The sequence below is a fragment of the Arvicola amphibius genome, chromosome 5, assembly GCF_903992535.2.
Source record: "Arvicola amphibius chromosome 5, mArvAmp1.2, whole genome shotgun sequence".
NCBI classification, from domain to species: Eukaryota; Metazoa; Chordata; class Mammalia; order Rodentia; family Cricetidae; genus Arvicola; species Arvicola amphibius.
In genome coordinates this window covers 160,518,957-160,538,976 of record NC_052051.1, presented here as the reverse complement: position 1 = coordinate 160,538,976, position 20,020 = coordinate 160,518,957, and the positions used below count along the sequence as shown (strand labels likewise).

Genomic DNA, 20,020 nt, shown 5'->3' with positions numbered 1-20,020 from the left:
GGCCTCTTCTTTGAGAAGACTATTTTTTCTACTCTCGATATTCCTTTGTTGCCTGTAGTTCCTTGTCTATAGTTGAGGCCTTGTAAGTGTTTCCAAGTCTATGTTAGCATGTCTATTGGTGCAGTCTTTATTCAGTTCTTGTTTAAGCAACCATATTGATGGGACTTCATGGATGTAGCCTCACTGACGTTTCTAGGTGTTGTGTGATGTTTTGCTGTTTTGGCTTTTGAGGGGCTCACCCTTTAATTTCATTATCTTAATATTTCAGCTAGTATTTTGAGCATAATTTTGTAAAGCTGTGTGTATATTGAATATTCTTGTTCATTCCTGACACAATTTTGGGTAGTGTTGGCTTCACTTCTCATTTATAGCTTTGTTATTTACCTGGATTTTGTATTATAGTGATTCTAGTTTCATAGAAGAAGTTTGGGAATTTTGCTTCTATTTTCATAGTCTTTCAGTTGTTCTAAGAAGGATTGGCTATAGATCTCATCTGAAAGGTTGATAGATTTCTATGAATCTATCTTGGCCTAGGGGATTTCTATTTTGTGGGAAGTCTTTATTACATAACAAGTCAATATCTTAGCTTGTTATGTGTGTATTTAGGTTTTTGACTTCTTTATTTAATTGTCATAGTTTAGATGAATCGATAAAGGCATTTTTTCATTTTTCCAACTTAAAAGAGAATAAACATTAAAAAAAATTCCCTTAATATTCCAAGTTTATTTTGTGCTTGTTTTAATGTTTCTCTGCTCATTTATGATTCTCTTCATTTTCAGTCCTCCCATTATTTAAAGTTAATCACAGCTGTTATCATTCTGCTGACCTTCCCTGTCACCTGGGTACCCTGTCTCTTTAAGAGGCAAGCTCTGCCCCCTATCTCCCTCTCCCATTGAGTCAAGTTTATCTAGCACCTTCTCTCCATCTCCTCTCTCTGTCCATCCCTCTTCTGAAGAGATAACCACTGCCTCTCTCTTCCCACCTTCCCACCTTCCCACTTTCTCTCCTCTCTCTCTCTCTCTCTCTCTCTCTCTCTCTCTCTCTCTCTCTCTCTCTCTCTCTCATTTCTCTCTTGCCTTCATAATTTCCTTACTCATTAAATAAACTCTATACCCCAGCTCTCTCCTCATGATTCATCTGTCTGTCTCCCACCATCAGGATCTCCCACCAGCCTGGGTATGTGCCAGGGTTGTACCGCAGTAAATCTTTCAACAGCAAAACTGGTCAATCTCTGTTAATCTCAAAGAACCATGTGTTAGATTCAGCACTCATTTTAATTGCTTTCATTGTTTCTATTTCATTAAATTTAAGCCTGATTTTTTTTATTACTTCTTGCTTTCTGCTTGATTTAGACAAGACTCAGCCATGACAAGCTCAATAGAGGCCCGAGTCTCAGTAGTTAACTCTGAGGCAATTCTTGGTTCTGATAAAGACCACAAACTGAGACTACCCATGAACCACCCAGGAACAGACCATCTAAGAAAATGTGTTCCAACTATTATAGATAGGATCATCTACCAGAACACACCCATCACTTTTCACCAGGACACCCCTAGACAAATGTCAGTCAATCAGGGTTCTGAACCTTAGAAGTTCCTCACCCTCACCTTTGCTATGATAAAAACACAATTCTAACTGAGCTTGAGGCTCTCTGACCACTCCAATATGATGGACACACAGAGAGTCCAAGTTTGCAAACTTCCATAAGAATAAAGTTTCTTTGCTTCTACATACAGGACTCATTCTCCTAGTTGGTTTTGAGGGGGCTCCATGATCTGGGCAGAACACTTGAGAGCTCTCTTGAATCCCCCAAGCCCATAAGGACCACTGCCCTGATGAACTTTCAGGTGGCTGGTTTTATGTGTGTAAGTTTTGTTTTGTGTCTTTCTGTTTTGAATAGCCTTCTCTAAATGGGCCCAGAATCTGTAAGATTACAGACAGGGTACCTGGGGAGATGTCCTCAAGGCCCTTCATATTTGGGTCTTTGGATCCTTCTGTATGAGAGTTGATCTCTCTGGTTTCTGTGCATGGATGTATGAGATGCTTCCAGCATCTCAGTTCTGTGCACAGATGGGTGGGTGGCACCCACAAAGCATCTTGAAGCTGTCATATTTGGTTTGTTTTTGCCTCCTGGTGCCAAGAGAACTCTGTATTGTTCTGTGTGTTGTTTTTGTCTTTTGTGCATCTTTTTTTTTAGACTTATGAGACTGACATGATGGGACAGACTCAATTCATGACTTGTTTGAATTTGCTGTTGGATTGCTTACAGGACTTTAGAGATAGGGCCATAAGCATAGGGGCATATTTTCCTAAAAGGGATAAGATAAATAACCTCTACTCACCTTAAATATTTCATTGAAAGGAATCAGCTGTGGCCTGTAGTATGAGGATAACATGGGCAGGTTTGCTATATATGCATGAGGCTGCAGGGAAGCACACTTGTGTGGATGTATGGTTGGGCTCTACATCCCTGTTGTTACAATGCAGCAAGTCTGTCAGCCACAATTGTAGGAGGTAGATGTGCCCCAGTAGAATTTCAAGCACTGAAAAGAAAATCTGGGGTTAATTGCTTTGGCTGGAGAAGTTAATGATCTTTTCCTTTCATGCTACATGCCACTCTGTTCCCTCCCATGCTGGTGGATGGGTTCCTTTGGCCTGCCCTGGGAATTGTGTGCCTCAACTTCTGCCAAGCTTGATGAATGTTTGGCTCAATGGGTCAAGGACTCTGGCTATAGGTGTTAAGTTGCAATGACCATGTTGTGACACTATAGACAGACTTCATTCTATAACAACTGCTTTGGTCATTCAGATCCAATGTGTTATAAATATCTGACATCATTTAGAGGGGCTGGTTACAAATTATTATTGGTTAGGGTATGGAAAAATATATAGCTTCACATCAATGTTTTATACTAAAAAATGTACCTCACTTTGCTTACTTGACATTGTTAACTTAGGAGTCATCCAGGTGATAATGGTTATACAGAGATAAAAAGATCATAGAAAACAGTTGAAGTTCACAAATGTATCGCAGGACAAAAGAATGTGCATTTACAAGAAAGGACCTTAACAGTGCTAGAAATGCCATTGCTTGGTGATAGTCACCAGAAGTACCAGCTATAGTGAAATAGAGTAGAATATACATAGGCTGTCAATGATGGAGCCAAAGAGATACTTTACTTTTGATATTGCAGGAAGACATTTAAGAGATTTTAATGTTTTAAGAAAAAGTTCTTAAAATACTTAAATTTATAAGGCTGTGGGACATCTGTGCTTATAAAATGTTTTATTGTTAATATTTAAAATTAAAATAAAAAGCTAAAAATTAGGGTCACAGCTATAAGAACCAAATGCTAACCAGAAACTGGATGTTCATTTCTTATATGTAGAAAACAAGAACTTAGGCAGTTTGATAAAGGGCTTAGAATAGTATCCAAGCCTATGGGCCTCAATTCTTTGAGGGTTGTGTGGGAGAAGCCTAGAACCTCCTGCATATCAGATGTTTGAATTGAGATTCACAACATAGGCAAAATTGCAATTGTAAAATAACAACAGGAAAATTTTATAATGTAAGGATCACTATAATATGGGAAACTATATTAAAAAGTCATAGCATTAAAATATTAACTAATGGTTTAAAAATGTATTTCCTCGTTCAAGGTCTATTTAGACTTAAAAATGAATATTTAGCCTCCTTGTCTTTTCTAACTTTGTTGTGTTTCAGCTATTTGGATAAACTGTGTCATAAATTTTTATATTAATACTAAGGAGGAATTTCAGTTGAAACATTGTTGCTTTCCAAGGCTCATACTTAAGGAAAATACAACTACAAAATCCTTTTCCCAAGGTCACTCCCTTTCTCTCAGTTTGCCTGGAGAAAGATCTTTCTCCATAAGAAGAATGTTGCCCTCCTTATCTCTGGCAAAGGGAACTTGTGGCTTTTTTCTAACAGATGGCTGTAGTGCCATAGAACTTGTCAAAGGCAATGCTAGCCTCTAGGCTCCCTCCTTTTCCCATTTTTCCCTGAGACATTTTTCTTGCCTTCTCAGGAAACAGAATTAACAGCTGAATACAAACTTTGCTCTGTTTTTACCCTCAAAATGACTCTTTATTAGCTCAAATTCAAAATCACTTTTTTTTTTTTTTTTTGGTTTTTCGAGACAGGGTTTCCCTGTAGTTTCTAGAGCCTGTCCTGGAGCTAGCTCTTGTAGACCAGGCTGGCCTCGAACTCAGAGATCCGCCTGCCTCTGCCTCCCGAGTGCTGGGATTAAAGGCGTGCGCCACCACCGCCCGGCCAAAATCACTATTTTTAAAAGTTAAATCTGACAGAATGCAAAGTCGTAGTCTTATGAAAGCTGCTAAGTTATTATAGACTTAGTTATATAGCAAGTTAGTCAATCATCCTTAAATTATAAATATAATTAATTACTGGATGAAGCCTTATATAGATCCCTGTATATGTTTTCAAAGTCAAACTTAAAACAAGTAACTAGAAACAAAGTTTATCCTATCAGATTGTTCCAACTTGGTCAGTTGAAATGGTGTGCTTTTTTTTTTTTTTACAACATTCTGGCCAGAAATCCAGATAGGAACCTCAGAAAAACCCTACCAAATATTCCAAGACTATTTGAAATTATACTAGACAGTAATTTTGGAACTTAACCATCATTTTACTTTCACAGGATCCAATAGAAATAACATTGCCCCCATGACAGCTGGAAGTAATTCTAGAAGACAATGTCCCCTCTCCCAAAAAAGTTTGTCCTCAGGTTTAGGGACATCATTTAGGGGTTGATTATAATAGGTATAGGATTGGGGGTAGGGAGGAAGTTACGTAGGCTCAGGGATCTCTTTGAAAAAAAGGGGGGATTTGGATGGGATAATAGATTAGTGTGAGCTTACTCAAACTAATAATAATAGTGAGTAATGAGTGAATACTTGTGAGCTATTATTTATAAGCAATTTACATTGGTATAGATTCTTGTATATTGACATAAACTTAAATGATATTGAACATGTTCCTAATTTTATCTACAATATTTGTATATCTAGGCAAAGTTATTTTGTCATATTGTATGCATGCATACTTCTACCTCTGCTTAAAACATTTTTGTATATTGGTACAATTTTAGGATATATTTATTATACTGCATTATATATTTCTAACTCTGATCAAGATACATTTTGTGGACATTGACCTCATTTATTGCACAGCTGTTTATTGCATAATATTATAATATGAAGTCTTAGTCTTTAAGGGGGAGGTTGCTGTAGGAATTCCTACTACCAATAGCCTTTAAATTACCTGCCTACTTGGGCATGGCCTCTTATACTATTTATGCCAATGTAAAGCACATATCTGGCCTCTTTTCCAGCTGAAAGTTTTGATGTGGGAGAGTCTTCTATTTGAGTTGATTTCATTGGCTAATAAAGAAACTGCCTGGCCCATTTGATAGACCGCCCCTTAGGTGGGTGGAGTAGACAGAACAGGAAGAGGAAGTGAGGTAGAAGGATCAGTCAGATGCTACGCCTCTCCTAAGTTAGACAGACTGCCATGCCTCTCCTCAGAGAGAGATGCCAGATGCGATGAAGCTCCAGCCCAAGATGGATGCACACTAGAATCTACCTGGTAAGGCACCACTTTGTGGTGCTACACAGATTATTAGATATGGGTTAGTCAAGATGTGAGTAAGAGGCAGAAAATAATGGGCCAGGCAGTATTTAAAAGAATACAGTTTCCATGTAATTATTTCGGATAAAGCTAGCCGGTGGCTGGGAGCTGGGCGGCAGGAAGCCGGCCCACAGCTCCTCACTACAGAATGGCGCCCACGTGGCTAACGGAATCCGCAGAAAGCTTGAGAAAGCTTGGGAAAGAATAGAGTAAAGCTCTATTTTTCGGGTCTGGCAAGCAAGCACTCTCATCTAAGAGAGGCTTCCTGACTCAGCTTCAGCTGCAAAACATTGCAGCTCTTTTAAGAGGTTCGGCTACGAAACACTTAAATGCTGTTGATGAAAATTAACTGCATGCTTTTCGGTTTTCAGCCGTAGCAGGAAAAAAGCTGTGTCGTTTTAAAATGCCAGCTTTCTGGGCCGTCCTGCCAGGGCAAACTCTGACTCTTTCAAGCAGGCGGTCCTGACTATGGAGCTTTTGAGTGTTGTTTAACACTGTTGCAGCTTGCTTGCTGGCAGGGACCTTGAACCGCCAGAGTTGTGGTACCTCTGCCATGAGGCTGGAAAGCTAGGTAATGAGCTGGATCTAGCCGCCAAAGTCATGGCTTTAGTCCTACTGATATTGTTTGGTAAAGTAAAGACTCATGTAGTCAGAAAGAGAGATATACAGTAAACGAAAAATTCAAAGTCGAAGAAAATGTCTAAGTGGTTTACACTGTGTTAAAAATATATGCAGGCTAGTTAAAGTTCTTAATAGTAAAAAAGAAAAAAAGGAAGTAGTTTGTTGTGGTGGTACACACCTTTAATCCCAACACTTGGGAGGCAGAGGTAGTTTGACCTCTGTGACTTCAAGGTATATGGCAGGACACACCTTTAATCCTAATGCTTGGAAGGCAGAGACAGATCTCTGTGAGTTCAAGGTGTGGTAGCATACGCCTTTAATCCCAGCACTTGGGAAGCAAAGGCAAGTGGATCTCTGAGAGTTCAAGGACAGCCTGGTCTGCAGAGTTATTCCAGGTCAAAGATATACAGAGAACTTGTCAAAAAAAATAAAAGTAAAAATAAACGAAATAGAGGTTAGAATAAAGCTGCACAAAGATGGAAAATAAACAGAGAATCTTGATACTATATGTTATTGTGCTCTCTTTGAATTGTTTGAATGCTGAGGAAGGAGCAACAGCTGCTAAAAGATATTTGTTTATAAATGCTGCTGAACTAATCCAAGATAAATATTTTGAAAATACTTTGACTTCAGAATTTGGATCTAAGGATATGATACTTTGGAAAAGAGATTCTTCTTTTATTTTTACAGAAAATGAGACCCTATGGATTGCATCTATCCCAATATGGTATGATAGACCACGGCCTCCTGAAAGGTTGCTGTGAACAACTTCAGAAAATTACTTCACTCAACTGATGACTGAGATGAACCTGGCACACAGGTTATACCATGAAAGATTTGATTAACAGCATCCCCATTCAGCAGGAAGCAGTTTGGAGAGAAATAACTGCGCCCATGTTCCCAAATATTGTTTATAAATGTTCTTTTACATTTAAAGGGGGATATGATATATATATGAATAATTTGCATTGGTATGGATTTTAAGGTCAATTTTGTTATATGTATATGTATTTCTAATCTTGATTAAGGTATTGTGATTGTGTAGTTCATTTTAAGAATATAATGTATAATTAGGAAATGTAGGTTGCTAATGGATAATCATTGATAATAGTAAAGCTTATAGTCATGTTAGTTAGATTTTCTAGATATATAGAGATATATTTAAGTTAAAAAGGCATTCTTCATATCTTTCAAAGACTACAGAATATTGCATTTTAAATGTTTTAATAAGTTAGGACTGTTCATGACAATGAGACATGTCTGCTCCTGGCAGCACCAATCTACTTCAAGAAGAAGATGGGCATCAAAGAGGCTCCTTATGGAGTTTGATAGCCATTTGGGCAAGAAACTGCTCTTGCCTGGACTGTTGCAGAAACTGGACACAAAGAACCCAATAAGAGAGGACTGCTGAACTTGCCTAAATGTGAGATGATTCTTTGGGGTTCCTATTCAAGAAAGAGTCTGCGAGACATTCTGAAGGGCACAGCAGATAGTGACTGAACTACCTTTGAAATTTCCTGATCATGGAAATGTCTGCTGGAAACTATGGGCCTGTAGGCTGAAGATGGATGCCCCAACAGTACAAAAGAACTTTGGGTGACTGTCCAGGCAGTGAGATGTCTCTGTCATTTCTAGAGTTTTGGAAGTAGCTTACTTCTTGTTCACCTAGGTAATATTGTGTCCTTCTGGAGTCTCTGATGGAGTTGAAGAATAGATAGATAGTTATAGTTGTTTTCCTTTGTTATGATAAAGTAGATATAAATATTGTAACTGTAATTCTTACTTGATAACTTGTTACATGTAATTTTGCTATGTTAAAGTTAAAGCCTTCTTTTTTTGTTTAAACAGAAAAAGGGGAAATGATGTGGGAGAGTCTTCTATTTGAGTTGATTTCATTGGCTAATAAAGAAACTGCCTGGCCCATTTGATAGACCGCCCCTTAGGTGGGTGGAGTAGACAGAACAGGAAGAGGAAGTGAGGTAGAAGGATCAGTCAGATGCTACGCCTCTCCTAAGTTAGACAGACTGCCATGCCTCTCCTCAGAGAGAGATGCCAGATGCGATGAAGCTCCAGCCCAAGATGGATGCACACTAGAATCTACCTGGTAAGGCACCACTTTGTGGTGCTACACAGATTATTAGATATGGGTTAGTCAAGATGTGAGTAAGAGGCAGAAAATAATGGGCCAGGCAGTATTTAAAAGAATACAATTTGTGTGTCATTATTTTGGGGCACAAGCTAGCCCGGCGATCAGGAGCAGGGCTGCAGGAAAACCGCCCGCAGCCCCTCACTACAAAGTTTCAGTTGTTGTTCTACATTCCAGGAGAAGATATTGATTTGTGAGTCTACCCCTAAATAAATAACCCTCTATTATTTTCAATTCTAAGTTAGTGTGGGATTTCTTTTAAGTGTCCATCTTCAATTAATTAATCAGGCACATTGGGCACAGAGTCTCCTGTTCTTGGCTCTAGCAGGGACTCAGATTCAGATGGTTGCTGCTCAGGGCACCCCAGCTCATGGCCCACACATTGCACTTGGTGAATTATACATCTGCCCACATGCTGCTGCCTGTGATCTCTGCTGAACACATAGTCAACAACTCTCACTGCTGGAAAACATTGGGTTTTCTCTTCATCCTGGGCCCCAGTGCTCAGAATTAATTGAACTTAACTGCTCTTAATTTGTTAAACAAGCATATTTTCAGTACCTTAGTAAGCAACACATGTTCACTGCTGCTAGTGTCTCTCAGCCCTGTGGCTGCAACTGTGACACCTGCTGGCCGAAAACAATTATTACACCTACTACAATTCATTGTAATTCCTTATTGGTGTGGGTGTCCTTCTGCCCATGTGCAGCTTTCATTGGTGAATGAAGAGCGGAGTCCCAGAGACACCATGGATCCAACCAGGGACAGATGTTGGGAATTTTATCCAGTAAGCCACTGCCACGTGGCAGTACACTGATTAATAGAACTGGGTTAAATTAATATGTAAGAATTAGCCAATAAGAAACTAGAACTAATGTGCCAAGCAGTGATTTAATTAATACATTTTCTGCATGGTTATTTCAGAGCTAAGCTAGCTGGGTGGCCAGGACAAACAACACTTTATGACAGATAAGGTCTGAAAAATTACAAAAAATTCTAATAACATAACTGTCCAGGAGTTCAATAATTATTTTGTTTATACTATGAATGGTATTCAACAAAGTTTATGTGATTTTCTTCCTACATCCCTTTACTTGATTCTGGGAATTAGTTTTGTTTTGTATATTATCTCATTAAAAATCATTTGACAACAGGGCCAAGAATGATGCACTTTTAGAAAAAATACTGTCTTTACAGACTAATTGTAATTAAATGATCACTAGTCATGAGTGTGGACATGATTATCATTACTCCAGAATCTAGACATCCAGATTGGCCTCTTCAGGAAGCAGATATTCAATTTCTTAGAAATGGAATCCTATCTCAAATGAAAGAAAGCATGGGGAATTTCCAAGTCACCATGTGCACTTAACTTTGCTGTGGTGGAGGGTTTACAACAAACCTCTTAGTAGGTGAAAGCAAGCCAAGTGGGCAGGAATAGGACACTTTCTGGGCTATGGATCATTTGAGCCTTTTATGCCAGTCCACCTGGTAGGTGTGGAGTTCAGATCCACATGGGTGCCAGATGAAGACAAATGCTAGAAAGAAATCCCACACTAGTTAAGAACTGAGTATAATAAAGGGGTTATTTATATGTGGACTTACAGATCGAAGTCCTCTGCTCCAACGGGGAACAACAACCAAATCCCACAGCTGGAATAGAGAGGGAACATGCACTTCACATGGGCATTTATAGTATAAGAGGCCATGGCCAAGTGGGCGGGTAACTTAAAGGCTACTGGCTGTAGGAGTTCCTACAGTAGAGGGGAAAATACTAAAAGAAACAACTGGAAAGTGGATCATTTCAGTGTTAGGTAGGAACCTGGTGGAAAGGAAACTCTCAGAAATCTGGGAGGATGACCCCGACTAAGTCTCCTAGCAATAGGAAATATGTAGTTAAACAGGTTATCTTCTGTGGCTAGGCAAGACTTTTAGTGAAAGGATTTCAACACCAACCCAGCCACTTAACCTTTGACGTACAATCTGCTGGGCGTAAGAAATGTGTTGGCATATGGATGACATAGAGATTATGGGAGTGTGTAGCTAATGATTGGTCCAAGCTGAGACCTATACCACAAGAAGGAGTCCACCCCTGACACTTCCTGGAGCACCAGGGTCCAGAGGCCAGATGGTCCAGAGACATAGGACAGAATCAAACACTACAGGAGAAAGTAAAATCAATGTAATGATGCCCAGAAATACTCCTCTATACTCCTAGATTGGTACCTAACCCAATAGTCATCGAGAAGCTTCATCCAGCAACTGATAAAAACAGATGCAAAGACCAACAGCCAAACATTAAGTTGAGCTCAGGGAATTCTGCTGAAGAGATGCAGGAAGGGTTGTAGGTGCTAGAAGCATCAAGGGAATCACAGAGAAACCCACACAATGACTGATCTAGGCTCATAGGTGCTCTTGGAGACTGAAAGGGACTGACCTAGACCTTTTGCCTGTATGTGACAGTTGTTTAGCCTGTTCTTTTTTTGAGATTCCTAACAGTGGAAGCAAGGACTGTCTCTGACTCTTTTTCTAATGTTTGAGGCTCTATTTCTCATACTGAGTTGTCTTGACCAGAATTAATATAAGGCGAGGTGTAGGCACTTCTATCTATTATAATCCACATTTCTGCAATTTGTCATGAGATCTTATCTGGTATATATAACTTCCTCTATTATTGTTTTGTTGTTTTATTACACAATGAATATGATGACCAATTAACTTGTGATTTAATTCATATGCTGTAGAAAGCTACACATATTAGAAAACTAAAGAATAGGGTTTGAATTTGTAACCAATTTTGTTGTTGTAACAAAATACTTGACAATGGAAACTTAAGGATAAAAAGATTGTTTTGCTCACAGATTGCCAGAACAGGCCACCACGGTGGGAAAGTCATAATAATAGGAGGGAAAGGCTGTGATTTTGTATGCAAAATCACAAAGCAGACAGACTTGAATGCTGAGGCTCAGGACTTTTTCATCTTTTTATAATGTTTAGGACCTCAGTTCAGGGGATGTTTCTATCTACACTTAAGGTGGATCATCCCACAACATTAAACCCAATTTAGGAGCCCTTTCACAGGCATGCTGAAGTAATTTTTTCCCATCACCATTATACTTCCAATCAAGTCGCCAATCAAAATGAACTATTTTTCCATTCTGGTTATGGAACAATAGCTTATATTTGACTTATTTGTATCCAGAAATATTCTTCCCATTATATCAAATTTTCATATTTTTTAGAGAAGAGTTTGAAATAAATTGGTGAGACACTTTCCATTGCCAAGTCTCATGGTCTTATTAAACTTTCCAAATTTAGATACTGAGTTTAAGTAAATGACATTAATTTGGTTCATTACACAGTGGACTATTCCCTTGAAATTTTAGTCTTTTACTAAAATGACTGTTGGCTTCTGATATAACTGAGTGTTCTCTTTCCACTTGCTGAATTTTATTTCCTTTTAATCCACATATTTAGATTTAATATGCTTGTTGACATAATTGAAAGATATTTCATTTCATATATCTCTGTTGTGCCCATCCATTCCTGTTTTTCTATCATTTTATTAGGCTTAATTTAATGGTATTTAAATCTCTACAGCATTTGGCAGCCTATCTATTCCTGTAAATTACAGAAAACAGAGAAGAGAAAGCATCAATATATCTGTAGCTAGTAAAATTATTTCTTTCCTTTTAACTGATTTGGATTTAATTCTCCATTTTATAGCTTTTTCTTTTCAATCTAGTGAGAGTAACTTTATCTTAATGCACTGACTAGAAAGTCAATGATGTTAAAGTTAGATTAATTTTAAATCACACTCAAATTTCTCAGTCATTTTCCTTTTTATCATTTTATGGTTATATTACTTTATAGATATCCAATAGACTTTACAGGCTGGGGAAGACAAAGCTGTATATAAAGGCAGTGTGTTTTATACTTGTTCAGTATACTGTGACAAGATTTTATGAGTTTAGAATGGGTAGGTATTTAATTTGGAACCTAATAATATATATATTTTAAACACCTATGTAATTATTTTAATTAATTCATTTTTTATTGATTTCATTGAGCTCTACATTTTTCTTCGCTTCCTTCCCTGCCTCTTCCCTCCATTTCAACCCTTTCCCATGGTCCCCATGCTCCCAATTTACTCAGGACATCTTATCTTTTTTTTTTTTTTTTGCCATGTAGATTAGATCCATGTATGCCTTTCTTCGGGTCCTCATTGTTTCCTGGGTTTTCTGGGATTTTGATTTCTATGCTGGTTTTCTTTGGTTTAAAAACCACCTATGAGTGACTACATATGATAATTGTCTTTCTGGGTCTGCATTACCTCACTCAATATGATGTTTCCTAGCTCCATCCATTTGCCTGCAAAATTCAAAATGTTATTATTTTTTCTGCCGTGTAGTACTCCATTGTGTAAATGTACTACATTTCCCTCATTCATTCTTTAGTCAAGGAGAAGTTACGTTCTTTCCAGGTTCTGGCTATGACAAACAATGCTTCTGTGAACATGGTTGAGCACATATCCTTGTGGCACAATTGAGCATCCTTTGGATATATACCCCAAAGTGGTATTGCTAGGTCTTGAGGAAAGTTGTTTCCTAATTTTTTGAAGCATCACCATAGTGATATCCAAAGGGGCTGTAGCAGCTTGTATTCCCACAAGCAATGCATTAGTGTTCCCTTTACCCTACAACCTCTCCAGCATAAGTTGTCATCAGTGTTAATGATCTTGGCCATTCTTACAGTTGTAAGAAGGAATTTCAGAGTTGTTTTGATTTGCATTTCTCTGGTGTCTAAGGATGTTGAGCATTTTCTTAAGTGTCTTTCAGCCATTTTAGATTCCTCTGTTGAGTGTTTTCTGTTTAGGTCTGTACTCTAATTTCTTATTGGATTATTTGTACTTTTGATGACTAATTTCTTGAGTTATTTGTATATTTGGAGATCAGACCTCTGTCTGATTTGGGGTTCGTGAGGATTTTTTTTCTCATTCTATTGTCATTTTGTCTTTTTTTTTTTTTTTTTTTTTTTTTTTTTTTTACCATGTCCTTTGATTTACAGAAGCTTTTCAGTATTAGGAGGTCCCATTTATTAATTGTTTCTCTCTGTGTCTGTGCTACTGGTATTATATTTAGGAAGCGATCTTCTTGCCAGTGCATTCAAGTGTATTTCTCACTTTCTCTTTTATGAGGTTAAAGTGTGGTTGGCTTAATGTTGAGGTCTTTGATCCATTTGGACTTGAGTTTTGTGCATGGTGATAGATATGGATCTATTTTTATTCTTCTACATGTTGCTATCCAGTTATGCCAGCACCATTTGTTAAATATGCTTTCTTTTTTCCATTTTATATTTTTTGCTTCTTTGTCAAAAACAAGGTGTTCAAATGTGTGTGAATTAATATCTGGGTCTTCAATTTGGTTCTATTGACCCTCCTGTCTGTTTTTATGCCAATACCAGACTGTTTTCAGTACTGTAGCTCTGTAGTAGAGTTTTAAGTCCAGGACTGCAATGCCTCCAGAAGTATGTACAGTAAATGCTACAGTGTATGCTAGAGAAGAAAAATTCTTTTGTTCTCCAAATACATTGCAATAAACTTTGTGAAAAATGCAGATTATTTCAGGTTATTTCTGCTTTATAAATCATGTGTGTGTGTGTGTGTTTGTGTGTTTATGCATAGTGTAGGGAATATCTTTTTTAGAAGTAATTTTAATTAAAATATTTTCAACAATGTGTCCTATATCTTATGGTTTTATTTAAACAAGTATTACAAATAAACTGTATCTAATAATCTTCTGCATTCATGCTTTAAGTTCTGGACCCCATTTTTTTCCAGGCAGTTTGACAATAACTGCTGAAGAAGGTACTGTCCTTGCTAAAGTCTAGAAGGATCAGAGGAATGTGAGAAGAATGCTATGTCAAGGTGAGATGGATAAAGAAATCAGAAGTATAAGGGTAAATAATTACCTCACTGAGCCTGTACTACAAAGTATGCTAACTAAAGCCACTTAATTAATTATTTGCCTTATTCCATATAGAAATAACCACAAAAGCTACTTGTTTGGCAAATTTTAAAATGGATGTATGAGAAGTTATTTTCTTACCAGAAATAACAATCATTCCACACAAGACTTTCCCTTTGGCTTTATTTATAATACAGAATTAATAAAATTTGTATTTAAAAACTTTAAAAATTGGAACAAAGAAGCCTAACTTTAGATCTTTCCCCCTCTTTTTATTTTCTACATCCAATCCCACAGCCTCATCTACATCTCTGAAGCAAAACACCCATGACAGCCTTCTCTGCCCTCTCCCTTATCTCCTGTGGTTTCTACAGATATTTCCCTTCCAACCTCCTTTTGATACTTCTTGATTTGTCCCAGTCCCCAAACCTCTTGCTAACTCAATGGCCACTCCTGCTTGGAAAGCAGGTAGGGTGACTTCTGGCCTTTACATCTCTTTCTGCTCATCCTGATCCAATACCCCTGGTTTCATCACCTTCTCTGCCGCATAATCCCTGCTGTGTTTTCCCTTTCCTCTCTGACCCCATCATGAATTGATCACAAGATTTCCTCCTCCAAACTTTCTTCCTCTAACTCATCCCATTATAGAAGCCTGCAATACCAGCAGGCATACCCTGGGAAGCACCAACTTAGCTGGTCACAGAACACATCAAGAGAAAATATCATGCTAGATAACACACAACCCTCACATTTTCCTAAAATCTAGGGAGAAAGCAGAAACCAAGAAACAAAACACCCATCCAACAGATACAAAATAAGATATCTGCACCTAGACCTATAATCATCCCAGTTACAGATGTCAAGATGCCACTGTAAAAACACAATCAAAAGAGCTAGGGAAATATGTCTCCATTTAAGCCCAGAAGCCCCATCACAGCAGGCCCTGAATATCTCAATATATTTGAAGACCAAGGGAAAAAACATTAAAACAGTCCATATGAAGATAACAGAGATTCTTAGATAGAAAATTAATACATCACTCAAGGAAACATTAAAGAGCAAACAAACTGACAGTAGAAGGATATGAGCAAAACTGATCAAGATCTGAAAAGGAAATAGAATCAATAAAGAAAACACAAACTGTGAGGATTTTGGAAATGGAAAATTTAGAATTTGAACAGGAATTAAAGAGGCAAGTTTCAAAACCAGAATACAAGAGATGGAGGACAGAATCCCAGGCATTGAAGACATGATAGAAGAAGGGAATACACTGATCGGAGAAATGTTAAGTCTAAAGAATTTCTGATATAAAACATCCAGGAAAATTGAGAAATTATGAAAAGACCTAACCTAAGAGTAATAGGAATAAAAGAAGGAGAATTCCAACTCAATGTCCCAAAAATATATTTTCAAAGAAATAATAGGGAAATATTTTCTTTCTATTTTTGTAGAAAATTAATAAGATGACAAATCTTTATCCAAATTAACTAAAAGACAAAGAGAGAATATCCAAAGTAGCAAAATCAGAAATGAAAAGGGGGGTGGTGTAATAACAGACCAAGAGATTCAAAGAATTGCAAAGACATACTTTAAAAACCAGTATTCCACCAAATTCTAAAATATAAAAGAAATGGTTACTACTTACCAAGATTAAATCGAGATCAAATAAACAACTAGTTAGACTTAAAATCCCATGTAAAATAGAAGCAGTCATTAATAGTCTCCTAACAACAAAACCAACCAAACAAAAAACAAAAAACCAGGACCAGACGGTTTTATCACAGAGTTCTATCACACTTAATTTCACTACTCTTTAAATTATTCAAGAAAATAGAAATAGAAAGAATATTGTCCAATTCATTTTATAAGGCCGCAATTATCCTGCTAACAAAACCACATAAATACCCAATAAAGAAAGAAAATTTCAGACCAATTTCCCTTATGAACGTAGACCCAAAAGTACTAAATAAAATACTTGCAAACCAAATCCAAGAATACATAAAAAGGTCATACACCATGCTCATGTATGCTTTACCCTAGAGATGCTGTGATGGTTCAATATACAAAAATCAATAAATGTAATTCAGCTTATAAACAAACTGAAAGGAAAAGAACAGTTGATCATTTTAATAGATAAAGAAAAGGCCTTTGAAAAAATCCAATATCCTTCATGATAAAAGTCCAGAAAAGTTAAGTGATACAAGAATAATAAAGACAATTTATACTAACCCTATAACCAACATCAAATTTAGTAGAGAGAAAAATCAATGAAATTTCACTAAAATAAGGAATAAGAATAGGCCGTCTACTCTTTCTATATCTATACAGTTTAGAACATGGGATTTTAGCTAGAGCAATGCGACAACTGAAAGAAATCAAGTGGATACAAACTGAAAAGGAAAAAGTCAAAGTATCTTTATTAGCAGATGATATGATAGTATATATGAGTTACAGGAAAAATTCCACACAGAAGAATTACAGCTGATAAGCACTTCAGCAAAGTAATTGGATATGAGATAAACTTACAAATTTAATTAAAAAATAACCATCAGCCGGGCGGTGGTGGCGCACGCCTTTAATCCCAGCACTCGGGAGGCAGAGGCAGGCGGATCTCTGAGTTCGAGACCAGCCTGGTCTCCAAGAGCTAGATCCAGGACAGGCTCTAGAAACTACAGGGAAACCCTGTCTCGAAAAACCAAAAAAAAAAAAAAAAAAAATAACCATCATATATACAAATGTCAAATGAACTGAGAAAGAAATCAAGGAAACAACACCTTTCACAACAGCCTCAAATATCTTGGGGTAACTTTAACCAAGCAAATGAAAAATATGTATGGTAAAAAATGTCAAGTGTTTCAGGAAAGGAATTGAAGAAGATATCAGAATGTGGAAAGATCTCCCATACTCACATATTGGTAGGCTTAACATAGTAAAAGTGGTCAAAAGCAATCTACAGATTCAAAGCAATCCCCATCAAATTCCAACAATTTTTTACAGACCTTTAAAGGACAATTCTCAACTTCATATGGAAAAACAAAATCTCAGTACAGTTCAAACAACCGTGAACAATTGAAGAACTGATGGATACCACACTATTCTCAATTTCTAGTTATAATGCAGAGCTATGGTAATAAAATGGTATAGTATTATTACCTATGGACACCTGATAATGATAATGACACTGGATTTTGATTCTACTGCATGTACTGGCTTTTTGGGTGCCTAGTCTGTTTGGATGAACACCCTCCTAGACCTGGATGGAGGGGGGGCCTTCAACTTCCCACAAGGCAGGGCACCTGACTTCTCTTAGGACTGGAGATCAAGGGGGAGGGGGACTGGGAGAGAGGGGGATGGAAATGAGAGGATGGGAGGAGGTGGAAATTTTAAATAAAAAAAATCCCTCAAGATTTTCTCCTGTTTCTCTAAAACAACTCTTTTCAGGTCTAGTATTACTTAGTACCATGTTCTGGATCCATTGATATTACTTACTCGGAAAAAATTATATTGGTGCTTTCTCTCTTGAAGTGTTTAACAATTGAAGATTAGTTGCAAAGTAAAATACAAATGACTTTATTCTAAATCCCATGTATTAATTAAAAACACTGTTCACATTTTAGAATGGCTGGTTAAACAAGTTGCATGAACATTTTTTCCATATTAATGCCTTGAGCAAATTCTAATCATTTAGGTCAAAATCCAGAAATATTAGAGGCAATTAATTTTTTATGTCAAGATGTTTGTGGTTATGGGACAAAACAAATTCCCACTCTTCATTGTTTTCAGTCCCTCAGTTGGTTGTAGGTTTCTGCCTTTCTTTCATTTAGCATCCCTCAGATTGTAGGTCAGTCTGTAGGAAAGTTGATATTATTCATGAATTTTCAGAGATGGGGTAGTTAGAGAACTAAAAAGTAAACGCCTTGTGCCACCAAATTCTTCTCATATACTTTGAAACCTCATAATATTTCAAATAATATTTACTTATTTATTATTTAATTATTTCTAGTATTATTACAATCAATATAAATAAACCTTTTAAAGTAAAGTTTCTATATATGATGTGAGTTTTTATCACAATAGCTTTCTTGTCAGGATATAATAAAAAAGATATTATAAATGTTGTGGCATATTATTTAAAGATGTGTTACATTATTTTATGCTGTGGAATATTTGTTTAATGATGGAAAGATGTGTTCCATTTCTTATGTTGCTTTTGTTTACCTTTGTAAAGCTGTGTTATTTTGAATGCCTAAAACACTTGATTGGTTTAATAAAGATCCAAATAACCAATAGAGAATAAAGAACGATAAAAGCCCAGATAATTTAAGTTAAGAAAAGCTGGCCAGAAACAAGTCAAGTTAAGGTCGGGCCTTCATAAGTAAGAATAAGTCTCTGAGTATTTATTTGGGAGCTGGGTGACAGGCCTCCAAAGAATAAAAAATACAACTATAAATAAAAATTTTAGGTGTTGGTCAATTATCCATCAAAAACTTTAGAGAAATTTTAATCATTATTGAGAAGTGTGTGCATGTGTTCTGCTTCTTAATGAATATAGTTATATGTTTTACATTTTTAAATCATTGCATTCTCAATTTCCTGATTTTTTTTCCTTTCTGTGTGTCCTTATCTTGAATTCTGGTTTTCTTCCTATTAATTTTATAAATACTTCATATGATATTACTATTATTTGCTGGCCTTACCACTCCTTTATTTTCTTCTATATTATTCTGCCTATCACAAACAAATAAAAATGGAAATGGTTCAGAAATTGGAACTGTAAAACTCAGTAGACTACTCTATTTATTTTACCTAAATTATTTATTTTTGCAGATGTATGAGTGAAGGAAATAGCTGTATTTTTCAAGAGAATTTACTCTGTGCAGAACCATTTTCATATACCAGAAGTGCAGAAACTTGTCCAAACCTGATTTATCCTATGAAATTAAGAATTAAAACACCACCAAAAATCATTTTCTCTGAATATTTGTAACATTGTGCAATTACATTTCTCTGAGTGCAGGCCTAGGGAATAGTGGAGACTTTTTAAATTAAAAACAAAAAAGAATTATTTAGCTGAGTTTGTCTGGCTTAAGAAAAACTGTGTAGGAGTAATGCATTTCCCCCGGGGCATGAGTCACTTAGTGCACTTTTTTTTTTTTTTTTTTTTACCCCATGGAGGTCTGAGAAATGACAAAAGAACTTGGGATATCTTCCACAATTTTGATAACAGTTAATGCTTTAGCTGAACAGTTGTTTGTTCTCTGGAGACAGAAAATACTCCTTCAATACTAAATTATATTTGTTAGTTAATGTTTAATTTAATATTAATAGCTGTATTTTCAGTTCCTTAGAAACAAGTATCAGAAAGCCAGGTTGTTTTTAATAAAAATAAGAATATACTGTTTATGGTCGTAGAATTTTGTTGTTTGTAGATGGTGATGCACATATTAATAGAGATGGGTTAAGATGTAAGAGTTAGCCAGGAATATGCTTAAACTGTTGCCCAAACAGTATTTCACATAATATAGTTACTGTGTGATTATTTCAGGTCTGAACAGCCAGGCAGTCGGGGAATGAACAAGCAGCCTCCTACAACATGTATATCCTGCATACATAGCT

At 36.6% G+C, this 20,020-nt stretch overlaps 1 long non-coding RNA gene across 1 annotated transcript in view; it reads left to right on the top strand.

The window, feature by feature from the left end:
* The window catches only part of LOC119815030, a 62,904-nt gene extending 48,540 nt beyond the window's left edge, over positions 1 to 14,364 (top strand). Inside the window, exons 2-3 of the long non-coding RNA XR_005285489.1 lie at positions 1,737 to 1,854; positions 14,278 to 14,364. This is a non-coding gene — a long non-coding RNA (uncharacterized LOC119815030). The remainder of the gene's footprint in view (positions 1 to 1,736; positions 1,855 to 14,277) is intronic.
* Positions 14,365 to 20,020: the final 5,656 nt, after the last annotated feature.